Source organism: Anomaloglossus baeobatrachus, chromosome 12, assembly GCF_048569485.1.
Source record: "Anomaloglossus baeobatrachus isolate aAnoBae1 chromosome 12, aAnoBae1.hap1, whole genome shotgun sequence".
Classification (NCBI taxonomy): Eukaryota; Metazoa; Chordata; class Amphibia; order Anura; family Aromobatidae; genus Anomaloglossus; species Anomaloglossus baeobatrachus.
The window spans coordinates 87,553,870-87,576,794 of record NC_134364.1 but is presented as its reverse complement, the minus strand read 5'-3'; the positions used below and the strand labels follow the sequence as shown (position 1 = coordinate 87,576,794).

General features: G+C 42.3%; 1 protein-coding gene across 1 annotated transcript in view; it reads left to right on the top strand.

Annotated features, from left to right (window-relative positions):
• The window catches only part of LOC142258027 (NACHT, LRR and PYD domains-containing protein 12-like), a 130,632-nt gene that overhangs the window by 877 nt on the left and 106,830 nt on the right, over positions 1-22,925 (top strand). The gene's annotated exons all lie outside the window — the stretch shown is intronic.

Genomic DNA, 22,925 nt, shown 5'->3' with positions numbered 1-22,925 from the left:
CCAGTGTAATATATCACTATATGTGAGGAGCGGGGATGACACCAGTGTGATATATCACTATATGTGAGGAGCGGGGATGTCACCAGTGTAATATATCACTATATGTGAGGAGCGGTGATGTCACCAGTGTAATATATCACTATATGTGAGGAGCGGTGATGTCACCAGTGTAATATATCACTATATGTGAGGAGCGGTGATGTCACCAGTGTAATATATCACTATATGTGAGGAGCGGTGATGTCACCAGTGTAATATATCACTATATGTGAGGAGCGGTGATGTCACCAGTGTAATATATCACTATATGTGAGCAGCGGTGATGTCACCAGTGTAATATATCACTATATGTGAGGAGCGGGGATGACACCAGTGTGATATATCACTATATGTGAGGAGCGGGGATGTCACCAGTGTAATATATCACTATATGTGAGGAGCGGTGATGTCACCAGTGTAATATATCACTATATGTGAGGAGCGGTGATGTCACCAGTGTAATATATCACTATATGTGAGGAGCGGTGATGTCACCAGTGTAATATATCACTATATGTGAGGAGCGGTGATGTCACCAGTGTAATATATCACTATATGTGAGGAGCGGTGATGTCACCAGTGTAATATATCACTATATGTAAGGAGCGGTGATGTCACCAGTGTAATATATCACTATATGTGAGGAGCGGTGATGTCACCAGTGTAATATATCACTATATGTGGGGAGCGGTGATGTCACCAGTGTAATATATCACTATATGTGAGGAGCGGGGATGTCACCAGTGTAATATATCACTATATGTGAGGAGCGGGGATGTCACCAGTGTAATATATCACTATATGTGAGGAGCGGGGATGTCACCAGTGTAATATATCACTATATGTGAGGAGCGGGGATGTCACCAGTGTAATATATCACTATATGTGAGGAGCGGGGATGTCACCAGTGTAATATATCACTATATGTGAGGAGCGGTGATGTCACCAGTGTAATATATCACTATAAGTGAGGAGCGGGGATGTCACCAGTGTAATATATCACTATATGTGAGCAGCGCTGATGTCACCAGTGTAATATATCACTATATGTGAGGAGCGGTGATGTCACCAGTGTAATATATCACTATATGTGAGCAGCGGTGATGTCACCAGTGTAATATATCACTATATGTGAGGAGCGGTGATGTCACCAGTGTAATATATCACTATATGTGAGGAGCGGGGATGTCACCAGTGTAATATATCACTATATGTGAGGAGCGGGGATGTCACCAGTGTAATATATCACTATATGTGAGGAGCGGGGATGTCACCAGTGTAATATATCACTATATGTGAGCAGCGGTGATGTCACCAGTGTAATATATCACTATATGTGAGGAGCGGGGATGTCACCAGTGTGATATATCACTATATGTGAGCAGCGGGGATGTCACCAGTGTGATATATCACTATATGTGAGCAGCGGTGATGTCACCAGTGTAATATATCACTATATGTGAGGAGCGGTGATGTCACCAGTGTAATATATCACTATATGTGAGGAGCGGTGATGTCACCAGTGTAATATATCACTATATGTGAGGAGCGGTGATGTCACCAGTGTAATATATCACTATATGTGAGGAGCGGTGATGTCACCAGTGTAATATATCACTATATGTGAGCAGCGGTGATGTCACCAGTGTAATATATCACTATATGTGAGAAGCGGTGATGTCACCAGTGTAATATATCACTATATGTGAGGAGCGGTGATGTCACCAGTGTAATATATCACTATATGTGAGGAGCGGTGATGTCACCAGTGTAATATATCACTATATGTGAGCAGCGCTGATGTCACCAGTGTAATATATCACTATATGTGAGGAGCGGTGATGTCACCAGTGTAATATATCACTATATGTGAGCAGCGGTGATGTCACCAGTGTAATATATCACTATATGTGAGCAGCGGTGATGTCACCAGTGTAATATATCACTATATGTGAGGAGCGGGGATGTCACCAGTGTGATATATCACTATATGTGAGCAGCGGGGATGTCACCAGTGTGATATATCACTATATGTGAGCAGCGGTGATGTCACCAGTGTAATATATCACTATATGTGAGGAGCGGTGATGTCACCAGTGTAATATATCACTATATGTGAGGAGCGGTGATGTCACCAGTGTAATATATCACTATATGTGAGGAGCGGTGATGTCACCAGTGTAATATATCACTATATGTGAGGAGCGGTGATGTCACCAGTGTAATATATCACTATATGTGAGGAGCGGTGATGTCACCAGTGTAATATATCACTATATGTGAGGAGCGGTGATGTCACCAGTGTAATATATCACTATATGTGAGGAGCGGTGATGTCACCAGTGTAATATATCACTATATGTGAGGAGCGGTGATGTCACCAGTGTAATATATCACTATATGTGAGCAGCGGTGATGTCACCAGTGTAATATATCACTATATGTGAGAAGCGGTGATGTCACCAGTGTAATATATCACTATATGTGAGGAGCGGTGATGTCACCAGTGTAATATATCACTATATGTGAGGAGCGGTGATGTCACCAGTGTAATATATCACTATATGTGAGCAGCGGTGATGTCACCAGTGTAATATATCACTATATGTGAGGAGCGGTGATGTCACCAGTGTAATATATCACTATATGTGAGGAGTGGGGATGTCACCAGTGTAATATATCACTATATGTGAAGAGCGGGGATGTCACCAGTGTAATATATCACTATATGTAAGGAGCGGGGATGTCACCAGTGTAATATATCACTTGACTGATGGACTAGTGAATTGCGCTCCTGGTAATCTAATAAATAAGACACCACACACTGCGTGACATGGATTAAAATTTTGGCCACAGCAGCCCTTTATTTTAATAAGAAAAAACATCAATAAGAAAAAACAAGATTATCGGCCCAGAGATGTGGTTGTTATAAATCCCAGCCCCATATCCCCCTCCGCCGTGTACACCTAGCTCAAGGGGGAATCTGGGTATACCCCTTGATCATTTTCCTTGTGTCCGCTGAGCTCCTCCCCAGGGACCCATCTATTCCACTGTCCACTGAGCTCCTCCCCAGGGACCCATATTCCACTGTCCGCTGAGCTCTGGCCCAGGGACCCCATTAAAAACATAATTCTCCAACCAACAAAGAGGGGGTTTAAACAACCACATCCCGCCGCCGCCAAATGCTGCTGTAACATACAATATTAAAATGTTAATACAATATTAATATGTTGATATGACATTGTCAATTTGGATACATTACTGATAACAATTGATACAATACGATACAATACTAATAATGTTGATAAAATACCGATGATGTTGAATACCAATAACATTGTTAGAATATTGACAGTGTTGCAAAGTCCTGATATTGATACATTTCCCTTTATTATAGGGAGGGTGGGTGGGACAACTGCTTGTTCAGTCTTTAAGTCCAGGACAAAGGAATGACACCTTAACATGGGACCTATTTCTTATATGGCCCCTGCCCCCATCTCTCCTCCTGCTCGCCCACCGCCACATTCCTTAGGTAAAAACCCCCATCCCTTACTCCTTAACCCTTTCCTGGATCTATCACTGCCTCAGTCATGTACGTTACGTCTATCTGCCTTCACTCTGCTTGACTGATGGACTAGTGAATTGCGCTCCTGGTAATCTAATAAATAAGACACCACACACTGCGTGACATGGATTAAAATTTTGGCCACAGCAGCCCTTTATTTTAATAAGAAAAAACATCAATAAGAAAAAACAAGATTATCGGCCCAGAGATGTGGTTGTTATAAATCCCAGCCCCATATCCCCCTCCGCCGTGTACACCTAGCTCAAGGGGGAATCTGGGTATACCCCTTGATCATTTTCCTTGTGTCCGCTGAGCTCCTCCCCAGGGACCCATCTATTCCACTGTCCACTGAGCTCCTCCCCAGGGACCCATATTCCACTGTCCGCTGAGCTCTGGCCCAGGGACCCCATTAAAAACATAATTCTCCAACCAACAAAGAGGGGGTTTAAACAACCACATCCCGCCAAGACTCGCTCTTGTGACACCTTACAAGAGTGAGTTCCTCCACAACTTAATGGCTCGTTCTACTCCTTCTTGTATTCCCAACATCCATATATCAATGCCAATGTCATTAAGATGTACCTTATCATCTCTCCAAAAATGTTCCTTTGTATTTTCCAGCATCTGGTGACGTATGGCCACCCCTCCGTTTTCCAACACAAATTTTGTTATTTTTTTATTAACCTTTATCCTTGTATTATTGATGCGAGCCACTGATCGCGCTGTTCTCCACATTTGTCTAGCTACTATATCCGACCAGACCACCACTGTTTCTGGGTAAGACCTCCATAAATTCAACATATCAAGCTTTATGTTCCTAACTAAATGTCTTGATGTTCTTATTGCTAAATCATTACCACCTAAATGGATAAGTAAGACGTCCGGGGGGCGGTAGAACTCCACATGATACTGGATTTCTTTTAACAGCTGATGCCACTGCATTCCCCTCTTTCCTATCCATGTCACCCGTGCCAAGGAACTGGGCAACCCCAACTGTTTGCCATTAGGCCTGACTGCTGCACGTAAGGCCCCCCAAAAAACAAATGAATGTCCCATGATCCAAACCAGGCATTGCTGTTCAGCTAAAACAAAAAACAAAAACACAATTATCACACAATTATCTAAATGAAGACACAACTACTATAGGATTACCACAATGTACACATATATATACATGTACGCCATTTATAATAAATGTAATCGAATGTAACTCTTAAATCTGCTCGATTCCCATCTCCCGATTTTTTTAACTATGTCAGGCTCTAAGCCCCATCTACAGCTTCTGTGGCTGCTCCTATCCTAAATGAGTGTGAAGTGAATGCATTTGGAGACTCTCCCAATATTGTCAGGCATTTTTTAAGAACTGCTGTGAATTGAAATTGTGACAATGACTTACAATCCTCATGAATTAGTAATGAACCTTGGATATTTGGCCTTCTTGAGACATAGTTTCTAAAACAGATGACCGGGCAGGCCCTGGACCCGCTTAAAGGAAACAATGTGATCCATTTTCCTCTACCCTGTTGATCAGTTTTTGACTTTGCCAGAAAACATTCTAATCTGTCTGTGTACTGATGCATGTCCTCGGCTTGTAGACCCCCTCTGTCTGTGTACTGATGCACGTCCTCGTCTTGTAGACCCCCACTTCTGGTGGAGCTACTCGCCACCAACTCGCTGATTCTAAAAGCGCCAAAAAAGGCCAGTGTGAATGCACAACTAAAGAGAAACACTTCAAAGGGACTGCTACAGACTCGGCCTAGTACACTCAGTATCTGCTGCAATAACTGGAAAGAAATCGGACGCCGTTTATCTCTGGTCTTCTTACAACTTTTCCTGTAACCCTTTAGGGCCTGCTTAACTAAAAAATGCTTTGTGTAATCAGTGAAGTCGTGCAACTTAAACCAAAAAGCTAATCCAGACATTTTACTATCAATACTGGACAATGAAGTACCGTCCACAAAGGCCCTGCTAATGTAAAATAACAACAAGGAAACATTGTCATGTGACCTGGCATCATGTCCCACTAGAGCACACAAGTCTTCCCATTCCCTCCATGCTGACTGGTACCTCTGCCATGTGCTTACACCCACAGACCGTTCTATCAGAGCGTATGCGGTGTCACTGGCAGTGACCACAGAAAATCCGGACACTTCTTGCCTTGTACCTCTGCCATCGGGGCTAACGAACGGAATCTGTCCCACTGAAAACGAGACAGAGCATCAGCCACAGAATTGCAAACACCGGGAACATGCACAGCTGTAATCTGACAATTTGACTTTAAACAGCGCAGCACTAGATGACGCAGCAACGTAACAACAGGCAGGGAAGAAGCTGATTGTTTGTTGATGACTTCTACAACTCCCAAGTTATCACAATGAAATCTCACTTTTCGGTTTTGGAAAATATTGTACCAAATTTCACAAGCAACCACTATGGGGAACAATTCAAGGAGTACTAAGTTTCGTGTTAACCCATTGTTTCTCCAACTCTCTGGCCACCTATCTGCACACCACTGTCCCGAACAATATGCACCAAAACCAGTTGAACCAGTGATGTCACCAGTGTAATATATCACTATATGTGAGGAGCGGGGATGTCACCAGTGTAATATATCACTATATGTGAAGAGCGGGGATGTCACCAGTGTAATATATCACTATATGTAAGGAGCGGGGATGTCACCAGTGTAATATAGCACTATATGTGAGGAGCGGGGATGTCACCAGTGTAATATATCACTATATGTGAGGAGCGGTGATGTCACCAGTGTAATATATCACTATATGTGAGGAGCGGTGATGTCACCAGTGTAATATATCACTATATGTGAGGAGCGGGAATGTCACCAGTGTAATATATCACTATATGTGAGGAGCGGGGATGTCACCAGTGTAATATATCACTATATGTGAGGAGCGGGGATGTCACCAGTGTAATATATCACTATATGTGAGGAGCGGGGATGTCACCAGTGTAATATATCACTATATGTGAGGAGCGGTGATGTCACCAGTGTAATATATCACTATATGTGAGGAGCGGGGATGTCACCAGTGTAATATATCACTATATGTGAGGAGCGGTGATGTCACCAGTGTAATATATCACTATATGTGAGGAGCGGTGATGTCACCAGTGTAATATATCACTATATGTGAGCAGCGGTGATGTCACCAGTGTAATATATCACTATATGTGAGGAGCGGGGATGTCACCAGTGTAATATATCACTATATGTGAGGAGCGGTGATGTCACCAGTGTAATATATCACTATATGTGAGGAGCGGGGATGTCACCAGTGTAATATATCACTATATGTGAGGAGCGGGGATGTCACCAGTGTAATATATCACTATAAGTGAGGAGCGGGGATGTCACCAGTGTAATATATCACTATATGTGAGCAGCGCTGATGTCACCAGTGTAATATATCACTATATGTGAGGAGCGGTGATGTCACCAGTGTAATATATCACTATATGTGAGCAGCGCTGATGTCACCAGTGTAATATATCACTATATGTGAGGAGCGGTGATGTCACCAGTGTAATATATCACTATATGTGAGCAGCGGTGATGTCACCAGTGTAATATATCACTATATGTGAGCAGCGGTGATGTCACCAGTGTAATATATCACTATATGTGAGGAGCGGGGATGTCACCAGTGTGATATATCACTATATGTGAGCAGCGGGGATGTCACCAGTGTGATATATCACTATATGTGAGCAGCGGTGATGTCACCAGTGTAATATATCACTATATGTGAGGAGCGGTGATGTCACCAGTGTAATATATCACTATATGTGAGGAGCGGTGATGTCACCAGTGTAATATATCACTATATGTGAGGAGCGGTGATGTCACCAGTGTAATATATCACTATATGTGAGGAGCGGTGATGTCACCAGTGTAATATATCACTATATGTGAGCAGCGGTGATGTCACCAGTGTAATATATCACTATATGTGAGAAGCGGTGATGTCACCAGTGTAATATATCACTATATGTGAGGAGCGGTGATGTCACCAGTGTAATATATCACTATATGTGAGGAGCGGTGATGTCACCAGTGTAATATATCACTATATGTGAGCAGCGGTGATGTCACCAGTGTAATATATCACTATATGTGAGGAGCGGGGATGTCACCAGTGTAATATATCACTATATGTGAGGAGCGGGGATGTCACCAGTGTAATATATCACTATATGTGAGGAGCGGTGATGTCACCAGTGTGATATATCACTATATGTGAGGAGCAGTGATGTCACCAGTGTAATATATCACTATATGTGAGGAGTGGGGATGTCACCAGTGTAATATATCACTATATGTGAAGAGCGGGGATGTCACCAGTGTAATATATCACTATATGTAAGGAGTGGGGATGTCACCAGTGTAATATATCACTATATGTGAAGAGCGGGGATGTCACCAGTGTAATATATCACTATATGTAAGGAGCGGGGATGTCACCAGTGTAATATATCACTATATGTGAAGAGCGGGGATGTCACCAGTGTAATATATCACTATATGTAAGGAGCGGGGATGTCACCAGTGTAATATATCACTATATGTGAGGAGCGGGGATGTCACCAGTGTAATATAGCACTATATGTGAGGAGCGGGGATGTCACCAGTGTAATATATCACTATATGTGAGGAGCGGGGATGTCACCAGTGTAATATATCACTATATGTGAGGAGCGGGGATGTCACCAGTGTAATATATCACTATATGTGAGGAGCGGGGATGTCACCAGTGTAATATATCACTATATGTGAGGAGCGGGGATGTCACCAGTGTAATATATCACTATATGTGAGGAGCGGTGATGTCACCAGTGTAATATATCACTATATGTGAGGAGCGGTGATGTCACCAGTGTAATATATCACTATATGTGAGCAGCGGTGATGTCACCAGTGTAATATATCACTATATGTGAGGAGCGGGGATGTCACCAGTGTAATATATCACTATATGTGAGGAGCGGTGATGTCACCAGTGTAATATATCACTATATGTGAGGAGCGGGGATGTCACCAGTGTAATATATCACTATATGTGAGGAGCGGGGATGTCACCAGTGTAATATATCACTATATGTGAGCAGCGGTGATGTCACCAGTGTAATATATCACTATATGTGAGCAGCGGTGATGTCACCAGTGTAATATATCACTATATGTGAGGAGCGGGGATGTCACCAGTGTGATATATCACTATATGTGAGCAGCGGGGATGTCACCAGTGTGATATATCACTATATGTGAGCAGCGGTGATGTCACCAGTGTAATATATCACTATATGTGAGGAGCGGTGATGTCACCAGTGTAATATATCACTATATGTGAGGAGCGGTGATGTCACCAGTGTAATATATCACTATATGTGAGGAGCGGTGATGTCACCAGTGTAATATATCACTATATGTGAGGAGCGGTGATGTCACCAGTGTAATATATCACTATATGTGAGCAGCGGGGATGTCACCAGTGTAATATATCACTATATGTGAGAAGCGGTGATGTCACCAGTGTAATATATCACTATATGTGAGGAGCGGTGATGTCACCAGTGTAATATATCACTATATGTGAGGAGCGGGGATGTCACCAGTGTAATATATCACTATATGTGAGGAGCGGGGATGTCACCAGTGTAATATATCACTATAAGTGAGGAGCGGGGATGTCACCAGTGTAATATATCACTATATGTGAGCAGCGCTGATGTCACCAGTGTAATATATCACTATATGTGAGGAGCGGTGATGTCACCAGTGTAATATATCACTATATGTGAGCAGCGCTGATGTCACCAGTGTAATATATCACTATATGTGAGGAGCGGTGATGTCACCAGTGTAATATATCACTATATGTGAGCAGCGGTGATGTCACCAGTGTAATATATCACTATATGTGAGCAGCGGTGATGTCACCAGTGTAATATATCACTATATGTGAGGAGCGGGGATGTCACCAGTGTGATATATCACTATATGTGAGCAGCGGGGATGTCACCAGTGTGATATATCACTATATGTGAGCAGCGGTGATGTCACCAGTGTAATATATCACTATATGTGAGGAGCGGTGATGTCACCAGTGTAATATATCACTATATGTGAGGAGCGGTGATGTCACCAGTGTAATATATCACTATATGTGAGGAGCGGTGATGTCACCAGTGTAATATATCACTATATGTGAGCAGCGGTGATGTCACCAGTGTAATATATCACTATATGTGAGAAGCGGTGATGTCACCAGTGTAATATATCACTATATGTGAGGAGCGGTGATGTCACCAGTGTAATATATCACTATATGTGAGGAGCGGTGATGTCACCAGTGTAATATATCACTATATGTGAGCAGCGGTGATGTCACCAGTGTAATATATCACTATATGTGAGGAGCGGTGATGTCACCAGTGTAATATATCACTATATGTGAGGAGTGGGGATGTCACCAGTGTAATATATCACTATATGTGAAGAGCGGGGATGTCACCAGTGTAATATATCACTATATGTAAGGAGCGGGGATGTCACCAGTGTAATATATCACTATATGTGAGGAGCGGGGATGTCACCAGTGTAATATATCACTATATGTGAAGAGCGGGGATGTCACCAGTGTAATATATCACTATATGTAAGGAGCGGGGATGTCACCAGTGTAATATATCACTATATGTGAGGAGCGGGGATGTCACCAGTGTAATATAGCACTATATGTGAGGAGCGGGGATGTCACCAGTGTAATATATCACTATATGTGAGGAGCGGTGATGTCACCAGTGTAATATATCACTATATGTGAGGAGCGGTGATGTCACCAGTGTAATATATCACTATATGTGAGGAGCGGGGATGTCACCAGTGTAATATATCACTATATGTAAGGAGCGGGGATGTCACCAGTGTAATATATCACTATATGTGAGGAGCGGGGATGTCACCAGTGTAATATATCACTATATGTGAGGAGCGGTGATGTCACCAGTGTAATATATCACTATATGTGAGGAGCGGGGATGTCACCAGTGTAATATATCACTATATGTGAGGAGCGGGGATGTCACCAGTGTAATATATCACTATATGTGAGGAGCGGTGATGTCACCAGTGTAATATATCACTATATGTGAGGAGCGGGGATGTCACCAGTGTAATATATCACTATATGTGAGGAGCGGGGATGTCACCAGTGTAATATATCACTATATGTGAGGAGCGGTGATGTCACCAGTGTAATATATCACTATATCTGAGTAGCTGTGATGTCACCACTGTAAGATATATGTGAGGAGCAGTGATGTCACCAGTGTAATATATCACTATATGTGAGGAGCGGGGATGTCACCAGTGTAATATATCACTATATGTGAGCAGCGGTGATGTCACCAGTGTAATATATCACTATATGTGAGGAGCGGTGATGTCACCAGTGTAATATATCACTATATGTGAGGAGCGGTGATGTCACCAGTGTAATATATCACTATATGTGAGGAACGGTGATGTCACCAGTGTAATATATCACTATATGTGAGGAGCGGTGATGTCACCAGTGTAATATATCACTATATGTGAGGAGCGGTGATGTCACCAGTGTAATATATCACTATATGTGAGGAGCGGTGATGTCACCAGTGTAATATATCACTATATGTAAGGAGCGGGGATGTCACCAGTGTAATATATCACTATATGTGAGGAGCGGGGATGTCACCAGTGTAATATATCACTATATGTGAGGAGCGGGGATGTCACCAGTGTAATATATCACTATATGTGAGGAACGGTGATGTCACCAGTGTAATATATCACTATATGTGAGGAGCGGTGATGTCACCAGTGTAATATATCACTATATGTGAGGAGTGGTGATGTCACCAGTGTGATATATCACTATATGTGAGGAGCGGGGATGTCACCAGTGTAATATATCACTATATGTGAGCAGCGGTGATGTCACCAGTGTAATATATCACTATATGTGAGGAGCGGTGATGTCACCAGTGTGATATATCACTATATGTGAGCAGCGGTGATGTCACCAGTGTAATATATCACTATATGTGAGGAGCGGGGATGTCACCAGTGTAATATATCACTATATGTAAGGAGCGGGGATGTCACCAGTGTAATATATCACTATATGTGAGGAGCGGGGATGTCACCAGTGTAATATATCACTATATGTGAGGAGCGGTGATGTCACCAGTGTAATATATCACTATATGTGAGGAGCGGTGATGTCACCAGTGTAATATATCACTATATGTGAGGAGCGGGGATGTCACCAGTGTAATATATCACTATATGTGAGGAGCGGTGATGTCACCAGTGTAATATATCACTATATGTGAGGAGCGGTGATGTCACCAGTGTAATATATCACTATATGTGAGGAGCGGGGATGTCGCCAGTGTAATATATCACTATATGTGAGGAACGGTGATGTCACCAGTGTAATATATCACTATATGTGAGGAGCGGTGATGTCACCAGTGTAATATATCACTATATGTGAGGAGCGGTGATGTCACCAGTGTAATATATCACTATATGTGAGGAGCGGTGATGTCACCAGTGTAATATATCACTATATCTGAGTAGCTGTGATGTCACCACTGTAATATATATGTGAAGAGCGGTGATGTCACCAGTGTAATATATCACTATATGTGAGGAGCGGTGATGTCACCAGTGTAATATATCACTATATGTGAGCAGCGGTGATGTCACCAGTGTAATATATCACTATATGTGAGGAGCGGGGATGTCACCAGTGTAATATATCACTATATGTAAGGAGCGGGTATGTCACCAGTGTAATATATCACTATATGTGAGGAGCGGAGATGTCACCAGTGTAATATATCACTATATGTGAGGAGCGGGGATGTCACCAGTGTAATATATCACTATATGTGAGGAGCGGTGATGTCACCAGTGTAATATATCACTATATCTGAGTAGCTGTGATGTCACCACTGTAATATATATGTGAGGAGCAGTGATGTCACCAGTGTAATATATCACTATATGTGAGGAGCGGGGATGTCACCAGTGTAATATATCACTATATGTGAGGAGCGGTGATGTCACCAGTGTAATATATCACTATATGTGAGGAGCGGGGATGTCACCAGTGTAATATATCACTATATGTGAGGAGCGGTGATGTCACCAGTGTAATATATCACTATATGTGAGGAGCGGTGATGTCACCAGTGTAATATATCACTATATGTGAGGAGCGGGGATGTCACCAGTGTAATATATCACTATATGTGAGGAGCGGTGATGTCACCAGTGTAATATATCACTATATGTGAGGAGCGGGGATGTCACCAGTGTAATATATCACTATATGTGAGGAGCGGTGATGTCACCAGTGTAATATATCACTATATGTGAGGAGCGGGGATGTCACCAGTGTAATATATCACTATATGTGAGCAGCGGTGATGTCACCAGTGTAATATATCACTATATGTGAAGAGCGGGGATGTCACCAGTGTAATATATCACTATATGTGAGGAGCGGGGATGTCACCAGTGTAATATATCACTATATGTAAGGAGCGGGGATGTCACCAGTGTAATATATCACTATATGTGAGGAGCGGGGATGTCACCAGTGTAATATATCACTATATGTGAGGAGCGGGGATGTCACCAGTGTAATATATCACTATATGTGAGGAGCGGGGATGTCACCAGTGTAATATATCACTATATGTGAGGAGCGGTGATGTCACCAGTGTAATATATCACTATATGTGAGGAGCGGGGATGTCACCAGTGTAATATATCACTATATGTGAGGAGCGGGGATGTCACCAGTGTAATATATCACTATATGTGAGGAGCGGTGATGTCACCAGTGTAATATATCACTATATCTGAGTAGCTGTGATGTCACCACTGTAATATATATGTGAGGAGCAGTGATGTCACCAGTGTAATATATCTATATGTGAGGAGCGGTGATGTCACCAGTGTAATATATCACTATATGTGAGCAGCGGTGATGTCACCAGTGTAATATATCACTATATGTGAAGAGCGGGGATGTCACCAGTGTAATATATCACTATATGTGAAGAGCGGGGATGTCACCAGTGTAATATATCACTATATGTGAGGAGCGGGGATGTCACCAGTGTAATATATCACTATATGTAAGGAGCGGGGATGTCACCAGTGTAATATATCACTATATGTGAGGAGCGGGGATGTCACCAGTGTAATATATCACTATATGTGAGGAGCGGTGATGTCACCAGTGTAATATATCACTATATCTGAGTAGCTGTGATATCACCACTGTAATATATATGTGAGGAGCGATGATGTCACCAGTGTAATATATCACTATATGTGAGCAGCGGTGATGTCACCAGTGTAATATATCACTATATGTGAGGAGCGGGGATGTCACCAGTGTAATATATCACTATATGTGAGGAGCGGTGATGTCACCAGTGTAATATTTCACTATATGTGAGGAACGGTGATGTCACCAGTGTAATATATCACTATATGTGAGGAGCGGTGATGTCACCAGTGTAATATATCACTATATGTGAGGAGCGGTGATGTCACCAGTGTAATATATCACTATATGTGAGGAGCGGTGATGTCACCAGTGTAATATATCACTATATGTGAGGAGCGGTGATGTCACCAGTGTAATATATCACTATATGTGAGGAGCGGGGATGTCAACAGTGTAATATATCACTATATGTGAGGAGCGGTGATGTCACCAGTGTAATATATCACTATATGTGAGGAGCGGTGATGTCACCAGTGTAATATATCACTATATGTGAGGAGCGGTGATGTCACCAGTGTAATATATCACTATATGTGAGGAGCGGTGATGTCACCAGTGTAATATATCACTATATGTGAGCAGCGGTGATGTCACCAGTGTAATATATCACTATATGTGAGGAGCGGGGATGTCACCAGTGTAATATATCACTATATGTAAGGAGCGGGGATGTCACCAGTGTAATATATCACTATATGTGAGGAGCGGGGATGTCACCAGTGTAATATATCACTATATGTGAGGAGCAGGGATGTCACCAGTGTAATATATCACTATATGTGAGGAGCGGTGATGTCACCAGTGTAATATATCACTATATGTGAGGAGCGGTGATGTCACCAGTGTAATATATCACTATATGTGAGGAGCGGTGATGTCACCAGTGTAATATATCACTATATCTGAGTAGCTGTGATGTCACCACTGTAATATATATGTGAGGAGCGGTGATGTCACCAGTGTAATATATCACTATATGTGAGCAGCGGTGATGTCACCAGTGTAATATATCACTATATGTGAGGAGCGGGGATGTCACCAGTGTAATATATCACTATATGTGAGGAGCGGTGATGTCACCAGTGTAATATTTCACTATATGTGAGGAACGGTGATGTCACCAGTGTAATATATCACTATATGTGAGGAGCGGTGATGTCACCAGTGTAATATATCACTATATGTGAGGAGCGGTGATGTCACCAGTGTAATATATCACTATATGTGAGGAGCGGTGATGTCACCAGTGTAATATATCACTATATGTGAGGAGCGGTGATGTCACCAGTGTAATATATCACTATATCTGAGTAGCTGTGATGTCACCACTGTAATATATATGTGAGGAGCGGTGATGTCACCAGTGTAATATATCACTATATGTGAGGAGCGGGGATGTCAACAGTGTAATATATCACTATATGTGAGGAGCGGTGATGTCACCAGTGTAATATATCACTATATGTGAGGAGCGGTGATGTCACCAGTGTAATATATCACTATATGTGAGGAGCGGTGATGTCACCAGTGTAATATATCACTATATGTGAGGAGTGGGGATGTCACCAGTGTAATATATCACTATATGTGGGGAGCGGGGATGTCACCAGTGTAATATATCACTATATGTGAGGAGCGGAGATGTCACCAGTGTAATATATCACTATATGTGAGCAGCGGTGATGTCACCAGTGTAATATATCACTATATGTGAGGAGCGGGGATGTCACCAGTGTAATATATCACTATATGTGAGGAGTGGGGATGTCACCAGTGTAATATATCACTATATGTGAGGAGCGGTGATGTCACCAGTGTAATATATCACTATATGTGAGGAGCGGGGATGTCACCAGTGTGATATATCACTATATGTGAGCAGCGGGGATGTCACCAGTGTGATATATCACTATATGTGAGCAGCGGTGATGTCACCAGTGTAATATATCACTATATGTGAGGAGCGGTGATGTCACCAGTGTAATATATCACTATATGTGAGGAGCGGTGATGTCACCAGTGTAATGTATCACTATATGTGAGGAGCGGTGATGTCACCAGTGTAATATATCACTATATGTGAGGAGCGGTGATGTCACCAGTGTAATATATCACTATATGTGAGGAGCGGTGATGTCACCAGTGTAATATATCACTATATGTGAGGAGCGGTGATGTCACCAGTGTAATATATCACTATATGTGAGGAGCGGTGATGTCACCAGTGTAATATATCACTATATGTGAGGAGCGGTGATGTCACCAGTGTAATATATCACTATATGTGAGCAGCGGTGATGTCACCAGTGTAATATATCACTATATGTGAGAAGCGGTGATGTCACCAGTGTAATATATCACTATATGTGAGGAGCGGTGATGTCACCAGTGTAATATATCACTATATGTGAGGAGCGGTGATGTCACCAGTGTAATATATCACTATATGTGAGGAGTGGGGATGTCACCAGTGTAATATATCACTATATGTGAAGAGCGGGGATGTCACCAGTGTAATATATCACTATATGTAAGGAGCGGGGATGTCACCAGTGTAATATATCACTATATGTGAGGAGCGGGGATGTCACCAGTGTAATATATCACTATATGTGAAGAGCGGGGATGTCACCAGTGTAATATATCACTATATGTAAGGAGCGGGGATGTCACCAGTGTAATATAGCACTATATGTGAGGAGCGGGGATGTCACCAGTGTAATATATCACTATATGTGAGGAGCGGTGATGTCACCAGTGTAATATATCACTATATGTGAGGAGCGGTGATGTCACCAGTGTAATATATCACTATATGTGAGGAGCGGGGATGTCACCAGTGTAATATATCACTATATGTGAGGAGCGGGAATGTCACCAGTGTAATATATCACTATATGTGAGGAGCGGGGATGTCACCAGTGTAATATATCACTATATGTGAGGAGCGGGGATGTCACCAGTGTAATATATCACTATATGTGAGGAGCGGGGATGTCACCAGTGTAATATATCACTATATGTGAGGAGCGGTGATGTCACCAGTGTAATATATCACTATATGTGAGGAGCGGGGATGTCACCAGTGTAATATATCACTATATGTGAGGAGCGGTGATGTCACCAGTGTAATATATCACTATATGTGAGGAGCGGTGATGTCACCAGTGTAATATATCACTATATGTGAGCAGCGGTGATGTCACCAGTGTAATATATCACTATATGTGAGGAGCGGGGATGTCACCAGTGTAATATATCACTATATGTGAGGAGCGGTGATGTCACCAGTGTAATATATCACTATATGTGAGGAGCGGGGATGTCACCAGTGTAATATATCACTATATGTGAGGAGCGGGGATGTCACCAGTGTAATATATCACTATAAGTGAGGAGCGGTGATGTCACCAGTGTAATATATCACTATATGTGAGCAGCGCTGATGTCACCAGTGTAATATATCACTATATGTGAGGAGCGGTGATGTCACCAGTGTAATATATCACTATATGTGAGCAGCGGTGATGTCACCAGTGTAATATATCACTATATGTGAGCAGCGGTGATGTCACCAGTGTAATATATCACTATATGTGAGGAGCGGGGATGTCACCAGTGTGATATATCACTATATGTGAGCAGCGGGGATGTCACCAGTGTGATATATCACTATATGTGAGCAGCGGTGATGTCACCAGTGTAATATATCACTATATGTGAGGAGCGGTGATGTCACCAGTGTAATATATCACTATATGTGAGGAGCGGTGATGTCACCAGTGTAATATATCACTATATGTGAGGAGCGGTGATGTCACCAGTGTAATATATCACTATATGTGAGGAGCGGTGATGTCACCAGTGTAATATATCACTATATGTGAGCAGCGGTGATGTCACCAGTGTAATATATCACTATATGTGAGAAGCGGTGATGTCACCAGTGTAATATATCACTATATGTGAGGAGCGGTGATGTCACCAGTGTAATATATCACTATATGTGAGGAGCGGTGATGTCACCAGTGTAATATATCACTATATGTGAGCAGCGGTGATGTCACCAGTGTAATATATCACTATATGTGAGGAGCGGGGATGTCACCAGTGTAATATATCACTATATGTGAGGAGCGGGGATGTCACCAGTGTAATATATCACTATATGTGAGGAGCGGTGATGTCACCAGTGTGATATATCACTATATGTGAGGAGCAGTGATGTCACCAGTGTAATATATCACTATATGTGAGGAGTGGGGATGTCACCAGTGTAATATATCACTATATGTGAAGAGCGGGGATGTCACCAGTGTAATATATCACTATATGTAAGGAGCGGGGATGTCACCAGTGTAATATATCACTATATGTGAGGAGCGGGGATGTCACCAGTGTAATATATCACTATATGTGAAGAGCGGGGATGTCACCAGTGTAATATATCACTATATGTAAGGAGCGGGGATGTCACCAGTGTAATATATCACTATATGTGAGGAGCGGGGATGTCACCAGTGTAATATAGCACTATATGTGAGGAGCGGGGATGTCACCAGTGTAATATATCACTATATGTGAGGAGCGGGGATGTCACCAGTGTAATATATCACTATATGTGAGGAGCGGGGATGTCACCAGTGTAATATATCACTATATGTGAGGAGCGGGGATGTCACCAGTGTAATATATCACTATATGTGAGGAGCGGGGATGTCACCAGTGTAATATATCACTATATGTGAGGAGCGGTGATGTCACCAGTGTAATATATCACTATATGTGAGGAGCGGTGATGTCACCAGTGTAATATATCACTATATGTGAGCAGCGGTGATGTCACCAGTGTAATATATCACTATATGTGAGGAGCGGGGATGTCACCAGTGTAATATATCACTATATGTGAGGAGCGGTGATGTCACCAGTGTAATATATCACTATATGTGAGGAGCGGGGATGTCACCAGTGTAATATATCACTATATGTGAGGAGCGGGGATGTCACCAGTGTAATATATCACTATATGTGAGCAGCGGTGATGTCACCAGTGTAATATATCACTATATGTGAGCAGCGGTGATGTCACCAGTGTAATATATCACTATATGTGAGGAGCGGGGATGTCACCAGTGTGATATATCACTATATGTGAGCAGCGGGGATGTCACCAGTGTGATATATCACTATATGTGAGCAGCGGTGATGTCACCAGTGTAATATATCACTATATGTGAGGAGCGGTGATGTCACCAGTGTAATATATCACTATATGTGAGGAGCGGTGATGTCACCAGTGTAATATATCACTATATGTGAGGAGCGGTGATGTCACCAGTGTAATATATCACTATATGTGAGGAGCGGTGATGTCACCAGTGTAATATATCACTATATGTGAGAAGCGGTGATGTCACCAGTGTAATATATCACTATATGTGAGAAGCGGTGATGTCACCAGTGTAATATATCACTATATGTGAGGAGCGGTGATGTCACCAGTGTAATATATCACTATATGTGAGGAGCGGTGATGTCACCAGTGTAATATATCACTATATGTGAGCAGCGGTGATGTTACCAGTGTAATATATCACTATATGTGAGGAGCGGTGATGTCACCAGTGTAATATATCACTATATGTGAGGAGTGGGGATGTCACCAGTGTAATATATCACTATATGTGAAGAGCGGGGATGTCACCAGTGTAATATATCACTATATGTAAGGAGCGGGGATGTCACCAGTGTAATATATCACTATATGTGAGGAGCGGGGATGTCACCAGTGTAATATATCACTATATGTGAAGAGCGGGGATGTCACCAGTGTAATATATCACTATATGTAAGGAGCGGGGATGTCACCAGTGTAATATATCACTATATGTGAGGAGCGGGGATGTCACCAGTGTAATATAGCACTATATGTGAGGAGCGGGGATGTCACCAGTGTAATATATCACTATATGTGAGGAGCGGGGATGTCACCAGTGTAATATATCACTATATGTGAGGAGCGGGAATGTCACCAGTGTAATATATCACTATATGTGAGGAGCGGGGATGTCACCAGTGTAATATATCACTATATGTGAGGAGCGGGGATGTCACCAGTGTAATATATCACTATATGTGAGGAGCGGGGATGTCACCAGTGTAATATATCACTATATGTGAGGAGCGGTGATGTCACCAGTGTAATATATCACTATATGTGAGGAGCGGGGATGTCACCAGTGTAATATATCACTATATGTGAGGAGCGGTGATGTCACCAGTGTAATATATCACTATATGTGAGGAGCGGTGATGTCACCAGTGTAATATATCACTATATGTGAGCAGCGGTGATGTCACCAGTGTAATATATCACTATATGTGAGGAGCGGGGATGTCACCAGTGTAATATATCACTATATGTGAGGAGCGGTGATGTCACCAGTGTAATATATCACTATAAGTGAGGAGCGGGGATGTCACCAGTGTAATATATCACTATATGTGAGCAGCGCTGATGTCACCAGTGTAATATATCACTATATGTGAGGAGCGGTGATGTCACCAGTGTAATATATCACTATATGTGAGCAGCGCTGATGTCACCAGTGTAATATATCACTATATGTGAGGAGCGGTGATGTCACCAGTGTAATATATCACTATATGTGAGCAGCGGTGATGTCACCAGTGTAATATATCACTATATGTGAGCAGCGGTGATGTCACCAGTGTAATATATCACTATATGTGAGGAGCGGGGATGTCACCAGTGTGATATATCACTATATGTGAGCAGCGGGGATGTCACCAGTGTGATATATCACTATATGTGAGCAGCGGTGATGTCACCAGTGTAATATATCACTATATGTGAGGAGCGGTGATGTCACCAGTGTAATATATCACTATATGTGAGGAGCGGTGATGTCACCAGTGTAATATATCACTATATGTGAGGAGCGGTGATGTCACCAGTGTAATATATCACTATATGTGAGCAGCGGTGATGTCACCAGTGTAATATATCACTATATGTGAGAAGCGGTGATGTCACCAGTGTAATATATCACTATATGTGAGGAGCGGTGATGTCACCAGTGTAATATATCACTATATGTGAGGAGCGGTGATGTCACCAGTGTAATATATCACTATATGTGAGCAGCGGTGATGTCACCAGTGTAATATATCACTATATGTGAGGAGCGGTGATGTCACCAGTGTAATATATCACTATATGTGAGGAGTGGGGATGTCACCAGTGTAATATATCACTATATGTGAAGAGCGGGGATGTCACCAGTGTAATATATCACTATATGGAAGGAGCGGGGATGTCACCAGTGTAATATATCACTATATGTGAGGAGCGGGGATGTCACCAGTGTAATATATCACTATATGTGAAGAGCGGGGATGTCACCAGTGTAATATATCACTATATGTAAGGAGCGGGGATGTCACCAGTGTAATATATCACTATATGTGAGGAGCGGGGATGTCACCAGTGTAATATAGCACTATATGTGAGGAGCGGGGATGTCACCAGTGTAATATATCACTATATGTGAGGAGCGGTGATGTCACCAGTGTAATATATCACTATATGTGAGCAGCGGTGATGTCACCAGTGTAATATATCACTATATGTGAGGAGCGGGGATGTCACCAGTGTAATATATCACTATATGTAAGGAGCGGGGATGTCACCAGTGTAATATATCACTATATGTGAGGAGCGGGGATGTCACCAGTGTAATATATCACTATATGTGAGGAGCGGTGATGTCACCAGTGTAATATATCACTATATGTGAGGAGCGGGGATGTCACCAGTGTAATATATCACTATATGTGAGGAGCGGGGATGTCACCAGTGTAATATATCACTATATGTGAGGAGCGGTGATGTCACCAGTGTAATATATCACTATATGTGAGGAGCGGGGATGTCACCAGTGTAATATATCACTATATGTGAGGAGCGGGGATGTCACCAGTGTAATATATCACTATATGTGAGGAGCGGTGATGTCACCAGTGTAATATATCACTATATCTGAGTAGCTGTGATGTCACCACTGTAAGATATATGTGAGGAGCAGTGATGTCACCAGTGTAATATATCACTATATGTGAGGAGCGGGGATGTCACCAGTGTAATATATCACTATATGTGAGCAGCGGTGATGTCACCAGTGTAATATATCACTATATGTGAGGAGCGGTGATGTCACCAGTGTAATATATCACTATATGTGAGGAGCGGTGATGTCACCAGTGTAATATATCACTATATGTGAGGAACGGTGATGTCACCAGTGTAATATATCACTATATGTGAGGAGCGGTGATGTCACCAGTGTAATATATCACTATATGTGAGGAGCGGTGATGTCACCAGTGTAATATATCACTATATGTGAGGAGCGGTGATGTCACCAGTGTAATATATCACTATATGTAAGGAGCGGGGATGTCACCAGTGTAATATATCACTATATGTGAGGAGCGGGGATGTCACCAGTGTAATATATCACTATATGTGAGGAGCGGGGATGTCACCAGTGTAATATATCACTATATGTGAGGAGCGGTGATGTCACCAGTGTAATATATCACTATATGTGAGGAGCGGTGATGTCACCAGTGTAATATATCACTATATGTGAGGAGCGGGGATGTCACCAGTGTAATATATCACTATATCTGAGTAGCTGTGATGTCACCACTGTAATATATATGTGAGGAGCAGTGATGTCACCAGTGTAATATATCACTATATGTGAGGAGTGGTGATGTCACCAGTGTGATATATCACTATATGTGAGGAGCGGGGATGTCACCAGTGTAATATATCACTATATGTGAGCAGCGGTGATGTCACCAGTGTAATATATCACTATATGTGAGCAGCGGTGATGTCACCAGTGTAA